The sequence below is a fragment of the Coptis chinensis genome, chromosome 2 (assembly GCF_015680905.1).
Source record: "Coptis chinensis isolate HL-2020 chromosome 2, ASM1568090v1, whole genome shotgun sequence".
NCBI lineage: Eukaryota > Viridiplantae > Streptophyta > Magnoliopsida > Ranunculales > Ranunculaceae > Coptis > Coptis chinensis.
Genome location: NC_141457.1, coordinates 44,062,281 through 44,084,557, shown reverse-complemented (window position 1 = coordinate 44,084,557; position 22,277 = coordinate 44,062,281). Strand labels below are relative to the sequence as shown.

The following is a 22,277-nucleotide window of genomic DNA, read 5'->3' as shown; positions in this document are numbered from 1 at the left end:
TTGAACCTAATTGATCCCAAAGATCAATAATATGTGTGCTTTTAAGATTCGAATTTAATGATGCAATCATTATTTAGTTAGTAGTTTGCAACTCAAATCCTACTATAACCATGTGAAAAATGAGGCGAAGAAAAATCTGAGAAACGTTTCGTATAAATGTTCTAATGACACAGGAAAACACATTCAAGGCCTCTCTTGAACATTCTTATTCTCTCAAATCAAGCAAGTGCTAATCTTTTACTTGGGAGGGTCACATGTAAATAGAGAAAGAAGAGTGCACAAACTGCACATATCGTTAACGGCGGGCCATGAGGCACATCAGACTAAAGTTGTTTTCGTACTTTAGCGAAAAAAAAAAATCCAGGATTAATTGAAGATATGCTATAATTGTAAGAACGTATGACACTATGAGATATAGACCATGTATGATCATCCAAAAGAGAATTTATTTGAATGAACAATGGAGAGTGTTTTCATCAAGCTTTGATGCTTTACATCTATTACTCTTTGCAAGGACATAAATGTTGAGTATCAGTCTCACACCTTCTTCAATAGAAATGGAGGTGAGTTGGTAGCTATAAAAGTATAATATTTACATTTTAATTCTTTAGACTTTCAGGAACGTATGTACCGGTAGCATGCTTTCCTTCAGTTGGCTTCAAGTTTTCAATTCACTTTTGTATCTAACATTTGTTTTTTTACAGTATACAAGAATGGAGAATGTTGTTACGCAAAAATTAGTGCAAGTTATAGACCGAAACATATTTCAAGCCTAAGATGCTTGCCTTTAGTGGTTAGAAGATGTCTTTTGTTCTAATTGCTAGATGGAAGTCAGGTACCCTATTACAGTCTACAACAGCTAGCCGAAGATTATAGAAAATTTAGGGAGGCAAAAACTCGAAGCTGATTTAGTGGGTAGATATGGTTGGACAAGACCCTTATTGAAGCAACAAAACACCTCTTTTTGTCTAGGTAGATTGGTTTTGTTTTAGATGAAGTGCTATTTTGGGAGTTAGTTTATTTATTTATTATATTTTTTTTTCTGTTGTTTTATTGGTCATTAATACTGAGTAGTTGAGAATGCTCCCAAAAAGCCACGTCACCCCGTTCTATCAATATAAATATATTATTTATTTAAGTGGACTTTAGGCTTTTGAGTATTTAGCTATCTATGTAGCAAGTCCGGCCATAGGCCGGGCCAAATGGCTAGTATATTATAGTTATACCCCTCACCAATCTATTTTTTGAAACACTCACCGAGACTCCAGTTTTTTCCAAAGTCTATTACTATTTACTAATTACGAAAAAGTAGGATATAAATAAAGAACCAATCCCATCTAGAGTTTCACAAAGTCTCCAACTTTTCCTAAACAATATAGCTAATTATGGGGAAAAAAAAAATATACAAAAAATTAAATTGCTAAAAACAATAGTTTTAACCAAAAATGATTTTCCTAAAACCCTTACGTGACAAAGAATAGTTTCCACACTAATCTCAGGTGAAGTTCAACATAACAAAGTTTCTTTCTAGAAAATGACAATGAAACTATGAAAAAATAAAGGAAAAAATAAATTGAGTTGCTTGAACATTTACTTTATGCAATTGTTAACCACACATGTGATTGGGGAAAAAAAAATAAACTAATCATAAAATAAGTAATAGTACGGGTGTACACCCAAAACAAATAAAATTGTATTGTATGCACTATATATATGGGCCTAACAAATAAAGTTGTATCAATTTTATGTGTCATCCACCGTGGGATTTAGACATTTAGTCATAGTTAAGGATTTCAAAAACTACAATTCCGACCACAATAATTACGACATATTCCAATTAAATTTCTGGATTTTATAATTTCCAATTTTAGCGGAATAATGAGATTCAATTAAAACGGACATTGACTTAAATAAATTATATAACTGTTTACTTAGTTAAAGTGGATGTTGGGCTTAAATAAATTCTATACCAAATCAAAACAAATTACATGTGGAAAATTAAATTATACAAAAAATAACATCACAAAATATATAATAGAAAATAAAAATAAAATAAAATAACGGCAAACCAATAATGACAAATATTATAAAATATATATAATACTGCATGAAACTAACGTCAAAGAACAATTAACGGGAAACAGAAAACTAGATGCATTAATCTCAAATAATATTTAACGGCAAATCGAAAATTGGATGCACATGCAAGCATTAAACTAATCTTAAAAAGTAATTAATGAACAATCGGAATATGGATACAACTGCATTAAACTAACCTCAAAAAATAATTGACAGAAAATCAAAATTTGGATGCAAATACATCAAACTAACATAAAAAAATAATTGTCGGGAAATCAGAAACTGGATGCAAATGCATTGAACTAATCCTCAGAGATTAAATTAAAATGAAATCGGAAACTGGATGCAACTGTATTGAACTAACCTAAAAAAAATTAACTATAAATTGGAAACAGGATGCAAATGCGTGAAACTAATCTTAAAAAATAATTAACAGGAAATCGGAAACTAGATGCAACTACACTGAACTAATTCCAAAAAATAAATTGGATGCAAAGCATTGAACTAATCTCAAGAAATAATTAACGGAAAATCGGAAACTGGATGAAATTCATTGAACTAACCTCAAACAATAATTAATGGGAAATCGAAAACTAGATGCAAATACAGCCTCATCGAATAATAAATGAGAAATTAGAAACTGGATGCAAATGTATTAAACTAATCTTAAAAAATGATTAACGGGAAATCGAAAACTGGATGCAAATACATTGAATTGATCTCGAAGAACAATTAACAGGAAATTGGAAATTGGATGCAAATGCATTGAACTAACTGCAAAGAATAATAAACAAGAAATCGAAAACTGAATACAACTGCATTGAACTAACCTCAAAAAATAAATAACAGAAAATCAGAAACTTGATGCAAATGCATTGAACTAATCTCAAAATATAGTTGTGTTATATGTTGTGGGAATGTCTCGATAAGTATAGTTTTGTATTGAAAACGGTGCTTATCTTATCTTTTTTCTTATGATTGGGAACACCTTGCTATTTAAGTAGCTTCAATATGAACTTCTTATTAAACAATCTCACATAACTTCAATCAAACTTCTATTATTAAATAACAAAATGAAGTTGAAGGGTTTTATCAATGGTGAGTTATATTTTTTTAATAGAGAGTACGTGGGGTTTTCATGTTATAAGAAATTTGGATGAGTGATCAATACAATATTTGTATATAATAGTTCTGCATATATAGTTGCATGTATTTTTCAGAATAATTAATATGATAGAACCTGTTCATAGATAATCTTTGAAGATCCCACATAGTGAGTCAGGTATAATTTAAAGAATAATTAACAGAAAATCAGGAACTGGATAATCTTTGATGATCCCATATAGTAAATCAAGCATAATTTATTTTTATGTCATGTTTGCAACTAAGGACGCTACATATAGATTAGTAGAAAGTTGGTATTACAAACCACATTGGATAATTAAAAGAAAATCGAAAACTTGATTCAAATACATTTAACTGAGCTCAAAGAGTAATTAATAGGAAATCAGAAACTTTATGCATATACGATAAACTAAACTTAAAAAGTAATTAACTAGAAATCAGAAACTGCTGCAATTGCATTAAACTAACGTTAGAGAATAACTAACGGGAAATTTGAAATTGGATGCAAATCCTTAAAAAATATTTAACGGGAAATCGGAAACGGTATGCAAAAATGCATCAAACAAACCTCAAATAATAATTAACGGAGAATCGGAAACTGGATGCAAATGCATTGAACTAATCTCAAAATATAATTAACAAGAAATCAAAAACCGAATGCAATTTTATTGAACTAACCTCATAGAATAATTAGCGGGAAATCAAAAACTAGATGCAAATGTATAGAAATAACCTCAAAGAATAGTTAACAAGATATCAGAAACCGGATGAAATTGCATTGAACTAACCTCAAAACATAAATAATCATAAATCATAAACTAGATGCAAATGTATTGAACTAACCTCAAATAATTATTAATGAGAAATCGGAAACTGGATGCAAATGCAATAAATTAATCTAAAGATTAATTAACAAAACATCGAAAAATGGATACAACTACACTGAACTAACCTCAATGAATAATTAACGGGAAATCATAAATTTGATACAACTGCATTGAACAACCCTTAAAAAATAATTAACGGGAAATTAAAAACTTGCTGCAAATGCATTGAACTAACTTCAAAGAACAATTAACGGAAAATCAGAAATTAGATGCAATTACATTGAACTAACCTCAAACAATAATTAACGGAAAATCAGAAACTGGATGCAACTGCATTGAAATAAAAAATTAGATGTAATATCCTTAATCAATATTTAACAGAAAATCAGAAACTAGATTTAAATGCATTGAAATAACCTCAGAGTATAGTTAACTAGAAATCGAAAACCAGATGTAAGTGCATTGAACTACCCTCAAAACATAAATAACCGAAAATTGGAAGCTAGATGCGAACTAACCTTGAAAAATAATTAACGGGAAATCAGAAACTGGATGCAGATGTATTGAACTAACGTCAAAGAGTAATTAACAGGAAATTGGAACATGGATGTAAATGTAATGAGCTAATCTCAAAGAGTAATTAACGAAACATTGAAAACTATATGCAACTGCATTGAATTAACCTTAATAAATAATTAAAGGGAAATCAGAAACTTGATACAACTACATTGAATTAACCTCAAAGAATAATTAATGGGGAATCGGAAACTAGATGCAACTACATTGAACTAACCTCAAATAATAATTAAAGTAAAATCGGAAACTTGATGCAAATGCATTAAACTAACCCTGAAACATAGTTATATTATATATATGGAGAATATAATGTCTCGACAAGTATAGTTTTGCATTTCAAATAGTGTTTATTATAATTATTTTATTATAATTGGGAATGTCTTGCTATTCAAGTAGCTTTAATATCATCTTCGCCACATTGGGCATTCGCACAAAATTTCAATCAAACTTATATTATTAAATCTAACAACAAAAATTAGTTGATGAGTTTTATCAAGGTTTAGTGTTTTTTTTTATAGAGAGTAGCGCAAGAAACTTGAATGAGTGATTAATATAATTTCCCTATTTCATAGCTCTGCATAGTTGCTAATATTTTTTAAAATAATTTAATATAACGACACCCGTTCGTAGGACGGGTTCGAAAACTAGTCAATTCCTTATTTGTTTATTCACGTGATCCTTTAAATAGGAAGAGTTACAACTAACTATCCCCAAGAAATAGGAGATGACTCTCAACAGAAATATATACCAGACTCTACTAACCTGACTTATCTAAACTAGTATAGACTTATCCACTACATGACCTCTATATGACTTATTCAACTACCAACTCATTAACCAACTATTACTCACTAGCAAAATGCACGTGCTCTGCACATGAATGATACACAAAACTTATTGAAGAGAATGTGAACATAGTTATCAAGAGGAAAGCTAAGCTGCTCCATATTTAACCATAGTGTCTTTTGTGAAATTTTCATAGCTCGTGTTTTTTTGCATCTTAACGTCCAAAGTTTGTATGGCTGGAGTGGATTCAGATTCAATCCATATTTTAAGAGATCCTTGCTCCATTGCTCTCTAAATACGCTGAAAGGATGACCCATCATTCAACCAAGTAACTTGTACTCTTTGGCAACTTAACTGCTGATCTGGTTGTCAACCCCATGCGAGCCAACGTTATTGATAGCATAGTCGTCAGGAATATCATCAGCAAGGATGCCCAAACCTGATTAAATACATTTTTTTCCCTAGATAAATAATTGGTTGTGAATCTAAGCGGATAAGTAATTAGTAGGGGTAGTTACCGTCATTGCCAGCACTTTCTGATGTAGCTGACGTTGCATTAATACAATTCCGAGCATATTGTTTTATATGAGTCAGACGTCTTCGTTGCACACCATTGCACGTTCTCCATAAAGTAATAGGTGTGAAACATCTCTAGATGGGTGTCGGCCTTGAATTAACTCGTGAGGCGTCGAATTGTTGGAGTTCAACGATCCATCAGCGAGAATCGATTAAGGGGCACGCCATGCTACACGAATGCGTTCAGTCAATTCTTCATTTCTTTGGTTTTGGATTCGTTGATAATAATTTATTCGCCTACGCTCCCTTCGTTGGGCTATCAGTTCTGAGCTCATATTGCTTCCTTTTTTCTCTTCTCGGATTCGCCCGGTTTTGTTGTTGTTGCTGATGCACGTCACGATCACTAAGGGAACTCAAACTTGGGTGGCCCTCATGTGCATCCATATCGAAATGGTTGTAAACGGAAAATATGTTGGCTTCATACACCACTTTTCCAAAGTAGAAAAAGAAATGATATATAGGGAATTATTAAGAAAATCCAACGATAAAAAAGAGATACTAAACCAGCGCAAACAACATAAATTGTTATGGTCTATTCAAAATGCAACAAATAGCAAATAAAACACATTGAAGAGTTTTTTTTTTTTTGATAATCACACATTGAAGAGTTTGTGGACATAATTTTGGTTTCAAAAATTCTTTTATGAAATTGTGTATGCATACTTACCATTCAGAGTAGTATTTGAAATTGGCATACTAAAGATATGAACTAATAAGACACCATGATAACAAAATGTAATATGTATATACAAAATTTAAAATATTTGAACACTTGTTACAGGGTGACAAACTGCATTTATCATACAAAATCTGTCACATGGTTCAAAGGGTGGAAGGTCACAGTTCCTCTAGCGAAGTGAAAAACCCAATCCATTGTGTCTATGTTTAGATAACCTGCAATAGAGGCAGAAACAATGAAAATTATGTCTAATTTAATAGATTTTTTGCACAAAAAATTATTAAGCATTCAAATCAAACCAAAAGAACAATGGCACAATGCTTTGGTGCGAAAAACAACTATTTTCACAAACTCTTAAAAACCTCTTTCAAAGCCATGTGAAAAGGCGCCTATTTTCACATAACCCATACCAATTATCACATAACACAACCATATAAAACGGTTCATCCAAAAATAGAAAAAGAAACATCAAAACATCAAAACTGGTACACCATTAACCGCATATATACTGTGAAAAAAAGATGGTTTTGTGTTTGTTTGAGAAAAGAAATACTTATCAGAAATAATTTATTTATACTTTTGGACCTTACCTAAGGAAGCTGTACCAAATACCCAATACTTGGATTCTTTGTTAAACAACCTTTCCACTTAACTAAAATATTTACACATTTTAAAAGAAAAAACATTGAATCACCACTTGCACACAAAAAGAAAAATAAAACAAAATAAGATTGAAGAGAGAGAGCAGGAGAAAAAGAGAGTAAGAAACCTCTAACCAGTTCCTTGGCTTTTAAGGTTTGTACTTGTTATCAATCGACAACCTCCTGTATCAAGTGAGATTGCACGCTAAACACAATAGTACTAATGTAATGAAATCTCAAATAGTAAAGCAGTTTAATGAGCAGTTCCATAGCAAGTTAATTCACATGAAAGTTAGAAAATAAATTATGGAAGTAGACAATGCTCACCATAAGATTCGGAAGGGGGCAAAGGTTCTAATTTCTTCCATCCTAAATGTTGTTGGCATGTGATATTGGAGAATACAGCGTGCAAACTTGTGGCAGGTGTAGGTGTATGTTTCCCATCAATCAAAGTTGGGCCCCAGCCAAGGTATAAGAGCGACTTCACCCCATCAAAATTGAATATGGGGTCCTGATAGCCAGAAGCAAGGATGCCTCCATACTACAAACCCCTTTGAGTTTGGGTGGCTTGGTTTCGACGGCATTAACCCATTATTGTTTCCACTGGCACTTCCCTTAACATTTCCATAATTCCATTAGGCACTTCAATTGACAAAGCTGGCTTATTAGCTATGATAAAATAATTCGCTTTGAATAGCTAGGAGGGGTTGGTGATGGGTAATAAGGATAACCATAACTCAAACCAGGCTCAAACCAGCCCTTCTCATTTGAATATTTAATACCGTATGTAAGCACTCTGCCATATCAGTGGAAGAGCTTTGCAATTGTAAGGTGCATGTGCCATTCCCATGGGTATGCCCCACCTAACTTAATACCCTACGCAATTTTGTTCTTGATTTAGTAAATACTGAGGAGACGGAGAACATTCCTTCTAGGGCATAATATAACTTTTAGAGAAAATATCACCGGTAAACCTAAAATTCAAAGTTGATATTAACTAATCTTTATATATGACAAACACCTAGGATATTGTGTATTATACATCATATACATTTTTGAAATGTTATGTCTGTTAGATCAAGTTTGAACATATGTAGTAAAAGTCAAAATCTGATGTTACTCAAATCAAGTTGCAAAGGAAGAATATCTGACACTTAAACTACTTGAGTTTCAAATGCTACTGAAGACCATTTGCACGCAGCTTCGAAGTTCCATTGTTCACTATGTTTGATGAGCAATGATCTAAGGCAGCAAGAGGAAGACCTAATTGATTAATTGCATATTAATAAGTAACCATATGACTGAATTTTAGAAACCCAAAATCTTCCAACTTTATTCCTCTTCAAAACACAATACTTTCCATACTCAACATAGGTAGGGGAGGGAGGAGTCATCAGAGAGGACAAATTATTGTGAAGGTAGAATTTGAGTCAGAGGTAGGGCTTTAAAAAAATTTAGCCTGCAATGACTTCAATACATAGCCCAAAAGAGCTTAGAACATGATGTACCTGAATGATTGGCTTGATGGGAGGTCTGATAAAAGTGGAAAACAAAGAGATTGGCAAGGCGGGAGAATTAGCTGGCTAACTCCTTATCAAAAGCAACCTGCAAATAAAGACAGAAGTTAGTACATAGAATCCATTTCAATAAGCACCTACTATTGAATTCAGAAGATCAAATATAATTTAACCAAAAACCCACTAAATTTAATACAAAGACTTCATTCCCAAGTGAGAACAATTTCTTATAGAAGGCAATTAACAAATAAATCATTCATTGATACATAAAGTCAATTTCTAGAAAAAACAGCTAATGGTTTGAAGTCGATAGAAAATTTATCATAATTTAAATAAAATACACATAAACAACTATACATAAATTCAATATCTGTGCTGGAAGAAAAAGTCGAAACTAATAGCTACTTTTACGACAATCAAAGTAAACATAAAATCTAAAATTGATATCTTTACCAGAAAAAAAAAAAATGAATATCTTGTCTCCGTCTCAAGCTGAAATCTGAATGAAATAACCAAATTCCAATTAAAAAGCGAAAAATGGATGTAAAAATTTACCAAATGGGATCGAAAGCTATTACTCAAATTGTAGATTCAAAAATTTGAGTCAAAATTTGCCAAGGGAAAATAAAACAATTAAAATAAGGAAGCACATACCTACATAATGGATTCAAACTCTGAAATTGGAATCAAAATCTTCCAAATGAAAATGAATACAGTTTGAACAAAAGAGAAAGTACCTTAAAAAAGTTAGAACAGACAGACGTTTCTGGGGAAGAATAGTTCAAGTGGTTCTCAGACATTTGTTTTCAGTGACAAACTAAACCCTATAACCCCTTATCTGGTGTGTGGTGTTAGTGTTACCATTGACAAAATTGCAATCATGACTATGCTTGGAAAGCTTAGACAATTAACGTGAGATTTTGGGCAAAAGAAAGAAACACAAAGAAAGAAGAAGAAAGACATTTTAAGGTTTTAAACGTAATTGAGAGATTAATGGGCAAATTAGATTAAGGTTTTAAGCAAACTACTTTACTTTATTTCCAACTTATAAAAAGCAAAGTATGTTTAATTTCAATGTATGAGAATGAATAAAGTGCAACGTAGCACTATGCCATTGTCTCTGGGTTTGACATTGAGAGTAATTAAGACCATTAAAACTTGATCCTTGGCTCCATGCCATACAATCAATAATGTATATCAAAGATTTTTTGTTCTCTTTCTTTGGCATAATGAATAGCTAGTTCATCTACTACACACAAAGTATTTATAAGAAAACATATTGGGTTGTATCTAAACTTACATCCTGCCTCGAGTATCATTTCAAAAATTACTCACAGTTTCGTGTGAGAAAGGATTTACAAACACCAGTTGTCCTAGCTCATGCAAGTAGTTGTGAAGGCATCTACCACCTTGTTAGCTTCTCAGTGAAAACACGTGACTGAAATCATCGTGTGTCGTTCACATGTTTAATTTGTTCAATCACACCTGTAAACCACCTGTCGAGGAATTTGCAGTTGTTTACCAAAACATAAAAAGAATTTGCATCTATAGTTAAAAAATGTGTTAAATAGGATATGAAAATCCCAAGGTATGTAACCAACGATAAACAAAATACTTCCATATCCAAGAATCACCAAAAATACACCATTCAGAACCCTGCTTTGTCAGGTTTCAGCCGCTTGACCACACGATTTAACTCCGGTTTCAAACCTGCAAAAGGTAAACCCAAAAAATAAAAGTTAAGATCAATCAAATACATCTAACAATGAAGTAAAATATGTTCTTACTTAGATACATCAAAAGGTTCGATGTACATTATCATACATGTAAAATAACATCACCACCTTAGATGCTTGAAAATTTTCCACTGCTTGATCATCGCCATTAGTATAAACTGTCACATATCACATGATTCCCAAAGTATGCTCTGGATTTTCATTCCCATATTCAAGTATTCAACCAAGAAACCTATAAATTAGAAAAGAAACCCAAAACTCAAATTTGCTCAACCAAGTAAAACAAATTATACAAAGTTATGAAATGAAACGTATCTAATCGTGGTAAGCAAATTCAGAAGAAACATCAAATATATACATGAAAATGAATAATTGCTAATCTGAACCAAAATGAGACTGCCAATATGTGTAAGGGTATCTCTAATGAACATACCAGGCCATCAATTTTAGTTTGCAGCACAAACGTAAAACAATGAGCAGATCATATAGTTAAGCTGACTACCAATTTAAATGGTCTCGGTCCAAAAAACTAAGTTTTAAAGAGAAGTATATATATATATATATAGCATTGCACATATATATATATATATATATATATATATATATATATATATATATATATATATATATATATATATGCAATGCTCTGAAATGAAAAGTTGGAGCAGAACTTATTGAACATCCAAATTGACTCAACCACATGCCCATTAGTATCCATATATCAGGTTCATTTGAGGGGAACAACAATTTGAAAGAACGCCTCGTGATATTGAGGCATAGGCTTCAAAAATAGTGTATGAAAAGATTCTAGGAATAGCAGTACATATTTGAAGAGCTTTATCATATTTAACATAATAATTGAGGAAAACAAAACATCACTCTCAGCTAAAGACTTAACGGAAAAATCCAGAAATCACCATATCATAATCAAATAACATGAAGCAAAATCAGTTCAGGACTTGGTCTTAGTGTGTCCTAATAGTCAAGAAGGGACTAATCATCCAACTTGATGTACGTACCACCATGGAACATTGATGAAGACTTACACAGAAACAAACATCATTAGATATTAGTTGTTTCTATTAAATCAAGTCCATATTTGATAAAAGAAGAAGAAAAATATTGTTAGATATCAACAATTAATTTAACACACCTGTTTTGCAGTTTTGCTTTGAAGATCAAGAAGATTAAGAGCTCTTTTGATCGCCAAGGAGTGCAATTTCCGATTTGCAGAACCCTTCTCGTGCTTAATTTTCTTGACTCGTGTTGACATGAGGTTGCTCCAGCCAACCTAACCACACCCTAATTCTCTTGAATTCTTGACATGCCATTTTTGTTTCATCAAAGCAATCCAAACCTCAATTTCTTAATATTTCATAAAAAAATACATAAATCATAAGTGATGAACTCCAAACAAATTGAAAAGTTGCACCTTTCAGCCAAGTCAGAGAGTTATAGGCTAGAATGGGGATATAGAAAGTAATACACAAAGAAACCATGCAACACCTTGACGTAGTGAGCGGAAAATATTCATGAATTACGGATCCCCGAGATAGCGGTTTGTCTTCCCTTTCTCCCCAAATCTGTAAAGCTAAAGTAGTGGTAGTATCTACAGAGTCATCTTAAATGATCCGGTCAACACCAGCTCCAACAGCACACCGTGATCTTACGTGGAGTGATGCCTTGGCTTGATTCTTTATCTCTAACCTATCACTTGGTCGCGGGGACCGTAGGGTTTTTCCTAAAACAGTTTTTCTCGAAAAAGTTAAATGGGTGTGCGATCTTCCAATCAGCAGGAGGCCAATTACTATTGACACTTGGTTTCTTATTAGACTTTAACCGGTTTTTTGGTTATCGGTTGTGGGCCGAAACAAAAGTGGGTGGTAATTACGATCATCTATCTTTTGAGATAATAAAGATGAAATGAACCAAACAGGTTCTTCATCCGGAAGCTTTGAATTTTTTTTTTGACTATTTACAATGAAGAACTCATGCGCTCCTCCGTGGAGCGACTTCTGCCATGGTTGTAATCATGTGGAGGAAATTTGCCAAGTGTAGCTCGGAGCTCCATTGAAAAAAAAGGCGTGAAAGCTCCATGAATATTTGATGTGGATTTGAGGCACGGTCCACATTATAAGTTGTTATCCCGCAACAAGTTTTAGCAAAAAGAAAATTGTTGAGTAGAGGATTAAGAAGCTAAACAATTCAAATCTATTCCGGACTTACGCTTGCTAAATTGTAAGAAAAAAACAAAGAAAACAAAAGACCATGTTCTCTGACTATGTACTCCGACATTTGTTAAACCAAATTTAATGCACGATTTTCAGAAGTAACTTATTGCAAATCATCTGAACCAAAAAGTATAGGAGAGTCATTAGGTTCTTTACACACTTAACAAAACCAAAAGGCAAAAACAGTGAACCTAAGAAAAATGTTTCGATTAAGGAGAAAAAAATGGCAGAGAAATAATGGTTACCTTAAGATTCGGTAGCAAGAGCACTAACAACACCCGTATGAGGAAAGTTGCCCAAGAATAGGTTATCTACTATCTTCCATCTCTTTTAAAATGTACGTCCTTAATAATTCATACATTATCTTCCCCATCTGACATCTATCTCTTTCGAAAACATTTGATGTCTTAAAACCTTAGGTGGACATGTCCTAGTGCTATTAAACTTCATGATTTTCCAATGAGCTCCTGCAATTGAAGTTAAAATAAAGTTTAAGGTACCAAATGACTGAAATTATAAACAAACCTTGAAGCATCGGCGAAGTAAGAATCAAGCTGTCATTCCTTTTAGCACGACAGAATCGCCAACAATAGGATTTATAGAAGATGGGACAAACACCACGACACTTGCAGGAAGGATCTGTTCTTCAGTGTATGAACCCATTGGATTTCCCCCATAAGCAACAACATCTCCAACGCTCCTTCCAGTTAATCCAGGACCAACGGCTGTCATCATCTCAACTACTTCTCTGCCTGATTAAGGGAAGAGAAAGACCTGTGAACAATTTAATCTCACCCTACACTTTCATTTGTTTTTTATTGTTTTTGCAGCAGACGCATAGTATCCACTCTATAGTTTAGCCTTTTTTTCATTTCAAAAATACAACTCCAACCACCTATGCCAAGACAGATATAATAAAATAAAGTCGAGAAATGCAGAAAATTTTTTCCTCTCCTGTATCGTTTGAGTATGGAGGGAAGCTCTACCGCCCCTCCTCACCCAGCTGCAAAACCAAATTGATTCATATTCTACTACCATACTTATCATCCGAAAATATGAAAATGTTGTTATGTTATGCTAAAGCAGATTGTTATGTTATGCTAAACCAAATTCAGAAGCGACACATGTAAAGTTTATCAAGTTTTAAAACTTGGAGACTTGTAGTCACAATTCATATAATGATTATCACGCTCTAGAAACACATATAACGCACCAGGAATAAAAGGCAATGTAGCAGATTTGTAAGCTCCTTTACGAATTTGAAACATCAAAACCACAAACCAATTCAAAACAAAAATCATTCAAAATCGATTTAAGAAAATTGAAAGTAGAAAATCAAAATAGCAGAAAAGAACATCAAATGAAACAACAAATAAGAAGAACTGGTACTACAGGAGGAAAAAGTCAGGTTTTTTTTTTTTGAGAAAACCACTTTTAGATACTACATGAGGAAATATCTTACCTTTTTGTTTTCTTGATTTCTAATAAAAATTGGCGATATCGTGAGTAGAGACAATATGGTATTTTTTTTTTTGTGGCTTTTAGTTTAAATTTTTATAAGGGAGAGCAAATTAGGGGAGATTTGGGAGAAAGAAGAAGAAGAGAAGAAGAAAAGAGATGGCTGATTTATTTCATTTAATTTCGGTATAAAAGGTAATTATTTGGCAATTAATGAAGGGTAAGTCACAAACAATTGAATAGTGGCGTGTAGTTGATTTCCGACCTAAATTTACACATACGTCCTTAAATTACTATGTAATCTTAAGGGTATAGATGATAGTAAATTTTGAAATGACGAAGTACTCCTTCTTAAAGGTATTGAATAATTGATTTTAATATTTTATCAAGGGTATTTCATGGTAGAAAAAAGGCTGGTCCAATTTAAATGTTCGTGTTAATTATGGTATACTCTACTAATTGAGATAATATGGACACGTACTAGACACATGTAACACGACAGCCGACAAGCACTAATTTCCAATCGAGAATTAAGCCAAAATATTCCATTATACCTACCTTCATCGGTTCCTATGATGGTTTGCTTCTATTCAGAGTTTCAGACATTTCCTAGATGATGCTTTCTTCATCTTTATTCCTACGACACAACACAAGAAAAAGTACTTATGATCGACTAGTCCGAATTATGATGTATGTGCATTACACTTCCACACACCAAGTGAATATTGAATTCTCTACAAAGAAAGGTTCAGAAGAAACAAGATTCTTAGGTTCTTTATACTTGGCCTGAAGTCCAATTTGAAGAGAGAGATTTCAAACAGCGCCAAGGCTCCTTGTGCTTGTAAATATTCCAGGCCAGATCCCTTGCTTCCTTAAATGGGGCGCTACATTGGATGGCTAGTGTCACAGCCTGAATTTCTAAACAATAACAAAGTGAATATTTGAAATATAAATATCTCAAACATCACTAGGTTTACTTGTTTAAAAACCCAGACTATGACGGAGGATACTACACATACAAATCCTAATAGCCATGTCATAAAAGAAACAACTTAAATTAAAATAATCCCAATATTTATCCGCCATTGCTTTATTAAGATATCATCCGTCCAAATAAAACATCAAGCAAACTCTCAATATAAAATTCCTCACTACCATGTTCTCATGCCATGCAAAAGGTAAACTACGTTATTACATTCTTCCAATAAAGAATCAAACCTAAAAGAAAACTAATGATTCGCTCGAGCACGAATCCCAATCACTGCGCCCGCGGTTCCCTTTGCCTTCCACCTATGTTCCTAAGAACACACCCGTTCTTAAGCCAAACAAAGCAAACATGGGTCGACAAAATGGAATTTCTTTGGTATGAGTAGACTAACCACATATAAACATTCAAATCTTTTCTTATCCAACTAACTCTTTAACTCTATCATAACCTAATCATTCTCAGCTGGGAAGAAAGATAGTTCCGTCTTCTCAACCGGCATAGTTTCTTCCCAAGCAAAACTTCCATTATATTAACTTATTTTAATCACTCGTTTTAATATCTAAATACTTGAATTAATACTTACCAATATCCATTGCTGTATAAGGGTAGGACCGCGTCCCTGCACAAAATATTATTAAGTCCTACCCTCCTGCAAAAGAAAGTTAGAACTTGTATATATAACATATGCAGATATCCTATATGTATTCAAAGGTAAACCCAACCACGCTCGCCTAATCAAATCAATTTCTCTTATCAATTAATAAATTACTTTTCTTATACACTTACCCTTTAGTACCTACTCTACGATTTGCACTCCACACATTTGCCAAATCACACATTCCTGTGTGCCTCTCTCCCATCGAATACCACAATATCATAGCCACCTCACGGGCTTTCATACACATATTCCACGGACCTCTTTGGCACAAAACTCGGTCATTCATGGCACATTCAATGAATACCTTAGGTTATTCCCGCCACATTCAAGGAATACCTATCATATCACTAACGGGCCATTCATGGCACATTCAATGAATGCCCGGGTCATTCGCCACATTCAAGGAATACCCAATCCTACATTCCGTTACACTCAAGGAATACAACTAACCCAAAGGCGAATCGTTAGTTCCTCTTTAGGGCGATCCAAACAATCACGGTCATTCATGGCACAATCAATGAATACCGGGTCATTCATGGCACATTCAATGAATACCCTTATATAACGCTTAACGGGCCATTTATGACACATTCAATAAATGCCCACCTAACATATGACATCATCGGTCATAAAACTCAATTCCAAAACTTGGTGGAGAGTTCTAAAAGGGTCGCGGTAAGTTTTGTTTTTACGATTATTGAAATTTATTGTATATATTATTCGAGGAGAACGAAGGAATATCTATTTTTGGTTTACGCGTTATTAATTTCATGAATGTATATAAGTGTCATAACGCGTTGTTGTGTATCGTAAAAGATCGAAAAATCACAAAGCAAGAAATACACGCACACAAGTATATTTAGAAAGGTCCTAGCCTAAGTCAAACATGCTAATAGTCCTAGACTTATCCTAATAGACCTAATCATAATTTTTGGAAAAAGTCAAATTTGGGTCAACTGGTCAAAGTCAACCCTAGTCAAAGTCAAAGTCAAAGTCCACTCTGGTCAACAGTCAAAGTCAGCCATCCCCAAACTCTTCTATCCCAAAGGCCCAAAGTCTAAGGCCCATAGTCTAAACTTAAGCCCAAAAATAAAATCCAAAGGTTAAAACATATGAGCCCATCACGATTTGGCCCAAGCTCAAATCGATTTTGTCACTGTTCATCTCATTCCTCACAAATTTCCACCAACGCCTCCACCACTGATGCAGCCACCACCGGCCATCTATGATTAAAAAGAACCCAGTGGTTTTCATCCCCACAAAAACCCCCATCTACCTATACCATCAAATCATGATTCTATTATACTGTAAAAAATCGCTACCTACGCCATTAACAACCCTTGGAGCTTCGACAGCTCCTCTCCAGTACCCAAATCAACCACCAGCACATTCACCTCCACCTAACAACAATGTCCCAACAAAATCCAAACCAAACACTAATTCAAACAAAAACTCAGGACGATTTGGTTTTGTCTGGCCGCCATTGAAGCTCCTCCGGAGCTTCAGCAGCCCCACCTCGCGACACCAACAACCCATCTATCACCAATTGTAACACTAACCAATCCAACATCACCACAAATCAAATTAAATCATACTTCAAACACAAAAATAAAAAAAACGGTTTGGTGCTGATGGCGACGCCATTAACCACCGGTGTCCCGACTTCGACAGTTTAAATACTAAAATTCGTCCTAGTTTTATTTACTGTATTGTTTCACAAAAGGTATCTAACAGAGTCGGCACCATTAACAGAGTCGACAATATCGCAATTAGGGAAAACGACATTACTGATATGATTAATAGAAACAAATAAAAGAAATATATATAAACATATTATGACTACGACTCACCGTTTTAAAACCGAACAGCTTCTCGAAAGCGAAACCCCGAAAGCCCGACGTCTACTGTCACACGAAAAGATAATCTTCCTCGTTCAAAACCTTTTCAGTAAAACTCTCCTTTTTTTTTTATAAACCCTCGATGTGTTTTTTTTCCCCAGAAAACACTCGTGAGAAAACTCTATTTTTTTTCTAGTTTTTAAAACCTCCCCAAAAAACAAGGGTTTTAAACTTATCTACTTACTTACGGGCTTTTATCCAAAACTACTGGATATCCTATCTCTGTTTTATTTATTTACATTATTATTATTATTATTAATATTAATATTATTATAGGAAAAGCAATTAAAAGACGGGGTGTTATAGCTAGTCTTGGTCTTAATTTTTGTGATGATATCCCTCCTAGTTATTCACAATCAATATTGGTTTTCAAAAATGGACAGTAATGAACATTGCCACATCCTAGTTGCTCTAGAGAATGTTATAAAGCGATGCAACTGTTGGAGATGGAAAGGCATCTATGTTTATGTGAATTGTGATACTTCGTTATCCAGTTGGGAAGTACATTTATGAGTCTTAGTACTACACACATCAGGTTTTTATCAAAAGACACACAATCAACATTGAGTCACTGAAAATAATGATCTTGGATGGTTCTCTTCTAGACACCTACGTCCAGTTGTACAAGCTTTGCAAATGCAATGGCGAGTTGCTAATCAAAATCAAACTACGGAACTTATATTATCCATCTAAAACTGAAGTTTTTTAGGAAAATTGATCGAAGTAGGGGACGGGGCGGACCCAAGAATTTTATCGAGGGGGGGCTGAAAGTGGTAGTCATATAGGTCAAGAACTCAAGATACACGGGTCGGGTTTCAGATACATACGGCGTTAGGATTTTTTGGATGTCAAATTTCGTATAAATCTAATAATAGAAACACATAACTTTTTTAAAATACTTAAATGAGTTTCACCGTAACAGTAAGGGCGCAAACTATATGTAGGTAACCCATTACAAGCACAAACAACAAATTGTATCCAGCAATGCCTAAAAGAAACAAACATTCTCAATGTTCAGCTTAGAGCATCATCAACGCGTTGCCATTTGCCATTACCAATGTGACATGTAGCAATTAATTTAGCAAAAACATCCTCCAACGCATTGTTGGAAACCGATTGTCAGAATCGTAGAATTTATAGTAACGGTTCGGATGGCTAAAGCCGTTCTAACATTTTTTTTATAAAATAATCAAACGGATTGATTTCTGTCCTCTAACTGATTGAAATATAACCGTTGGCCCAATAGGTCCGCTGGACTATTTCCCTTCGTATGTATTGAACATTTTGTGCCCGTAGCATTTTTGTACCCAAATTTAATTAGTTCTCCCATCTTCTTTTCTCATTTTTTCAACTCTCAAATGTCTTCACAAAGATCAAGAGGTAGGGGAGATACTAGAAATAGCCAAACCAAAAATCAAAGCCAAGAAAATAGCCAATACGTATTAAAAAAACTTCACTATTCAAGAAGATAAATTGTTATGTTAAGAGTTGGATTTTAATTCTGAAGACACTGTAGTTGAAAAGGGGCAAAATGGATATGTTTTCTTTGATAAAATTGCCCAAGACCTCAACAAACGTATGTTAGCTGGTGGTAATGGAGGTCTACCACGAACTAGTGGATCAGTATAGATTTGTGTTCCTATATCACTCCATTATGTGCAATTGGCAAAGCAATTTGAGAGAGAAAAATCATTCTACGTAGGTTTATCAAACTGACACTATGTTCATCATTATTGTATCACTTAATCAATTCAATTTTTTTTGGATTATTTCGGTTTTAGTCCTACTTTTTGTGGGGTATTTAGGTTTTTGTCCTAAAATTATCCATTATTAGGTTTATATCTTACTTCCATTTGTTGACTGTGAGTCATCTCAGTTGACCGTAATCAAATTGTTTAATCCGTTTCGATTTTCTCAAATGGCTAGAATACCTTTGGAGCATGCATGCCACAAATTGGGTAAAAGTAGGACGAACCCTTAATTTACCAAATTATAGTAGGGGTAACTCTTAAAAATGAGATTCTTGAAAATAAAAAACACAACTTGAAATTGGACTGATAAAACCACCACGTGTCGAGTTGTAATTAGTGATGAAATTTCCATTCGTTCATTGATAGCTTTCATCTCGAAGAATTAGGTGAGATAAGGAGGGAAAATTCTCCCCACTCCCCACATTTCGTTCAGACATGCTCAACACTTCACCTTCTTTCATAAAACCTTAACCGAACTTCATCACTGAAACCCTAACCAAATTTCATCATCTCCAGTAAACACCGTACCCTTACTGTAAGAGCAAAACCCCATTTTTGCTTCAGTCGTGGAGTTAGAGTTGACAAATCTGTGAAAAAAACAAGTTAAGAAAATGTTAGTTTAGTGCATGTCAGAATCTCATTTTTAGGATTAAACAGTTTGATCACATAGTCAACAGATAGAAGTAGGATATAAACCTAATGATCGATAATTTTAAAACAAAAGCCTAAATACCCCATAAAAAATAGGATTAAAACCTAAATACTCCAAAAATTCATGTGTCAATTTCATTGAGATCTCAAACACAACAGTAAAAACAAAGACCCCAACTTTTTAAGAATGAGAAAATATTTTATGACATAATGACTCAAAAATACAACGTATTTTGCTGTTTTTTACATTAAATACAATATTAAATACAATGTATTTTCTTGCCTAAAAATACAACAAACTTTCAATTTTTTAGGCTCTGTTTGGCTGCAAGAGATATTGTATTACTTAACTATGATTAGGTGATACAAGTCATGAGATGGAGTACTTGTGTGTCTGCCTCTTATCCTATCACATGTTTTACTTGGCTACTGTTTGGTTGACATTCACACCTATATACTCATTTTTTATATCATACAAAAGAAAAACTAAAAAAAAAAAAAATCATATACAAAATTTGCAAATAAAAACTTAAAAACAAATAAAAACTAATAAACAAATAAAAGGGGAAAAAAAAAAACTCTAATTAAATATTGAATACATAAGCACCCAATTGATTTATACAAAAAACATCCCAAAAAAAAAAAAAAAAAAAAAATCCCAATTTGATTAATAATGTGAAGATTTAAACACTACTTTATGGAGAAAAAAAAAGTTTTAATGTGAGAAAATAAAAAAGGTGGAGAGAAAAAAAAAATACATAAGATTTATAGTTCCATTAATAAGATTCCCATGAAAGAGAGAGAGGGAGGAGGAGAAAGAGATAGGGAAAACATTCTTTATGTGTTTTTATTATTTTTATTTTTTTCTCTTTCATGGATAGAAAACACGTTTTAGTGAATCTGGACTTTTCCTTTGGATTTGCTTATCCACACTTTTGTGTTCCTGCAATTCAAGGGGCTTACTAGAGTATCCACGTTTTAGACAGACCAAACACCTATACAAGATAAACATGACTGCCACGTCACCAATTCCTGAATATCAACTTAACAAAATAGGGTGGTGTCGGACCAACCACACCTCCCCCTAACCTTTGGATTAATTTTATGACATGGAGGATCTAAAAGATGATGGGGTGTGTGCAACTTTGTTAAGTCACTCCATAACCATTTGGTCAACAAAGGCTACATGGGCTGGGCTTTTAACATTGGGCCCTTTACACTTTGTGAATGGACACTATAACTATTTGGGATGGGCCTTTTATGTTAGGCCTTTTTACACTTTTTGGGCTTTTTAAGTTGGTGGACTTGGGCTGGGTTTTTGCAGCGTATATCACGTTGCCCGTCTGAAAAAGAAAGCGTATTTGTGCCGCATTGAGGGGTGGGATGCGTTGGGTAAAGGCGCTACAGATCTGTGCCGCGACGCACGGGCAAATACTAGTTGAAAACAATCGATACTATCTGTTAATTCTAATTAGACGGTATGTGATTTAACCGTTAAAACACATCTTATTTTCAATTTTGATATTTTGGGAAATTTATAAAATGCTTAGGTGGACTGGTCACTGGTATTTTTCTTACAATTCATTTTCTCTATTTAAAGAAAACCAGAGTAAAATTTCGCCATCCTCCTTTCTCTCTCAAACCAAAAACCATTCATTCTTCTCACACTCCCTTCTTCTTCCTTCATACCTTCCACTCAAAACCAACTCTCTTCAAAACCCATTATTCCAAACCACTTTCTCTCAAAACTCTTTCTCACAAACCCCGTATGAAACCACAACATGAAAAGCTACAATTTTCTGCCAACTTACAGACAAGATAATAACAGACAAAATCAACATATTTTCTCTTATTATTACTGAAACAACAATCATTATAAAGAACATCCTCTTTCCTCAATTGATCAATAACAATTGTCAAAGGCCAACACCCACTTTTTATTTCCACTAAAATTTCGTTGTCCACCTTCGTTCAGTTAACAATAGTCGATCAGTTAAACAGTGTGTGCCAATTCCAGGTGCAAGGTTTATTTCTCCGTCCAAATATGTCGCAATATCGGCAATGGAAAGACACCCTTGACGCGATTTTGTATCTTTGGGG

At 33.8% G+C, this 22,277-nt stretch overlaps 1 long non-coding RNA gene across 1 annotated transcript; it reads right to left on the bottom strand.

The window, feature by feature from the left end:
- Positions 1-6,321: 6,321 nt before the first annotated feature.
- On the bottom strand, positions 6,322-9,964 carry LOC147516148 (uncharacterized). The gene is made up of 3 exons (XR_015213602.1): positions 8,798-9,964; positions 7,418-8,236; positions 6,322-6,863 (listed from the first exon to the last, which is right to left on the bottom strand). It is a non-coding gene; the product is annotated as an uncharacterized LOC147516148 (long non-coding RNA).
- Positions 9,965-22,277: the final 12,313 nt, after the last annotated feature.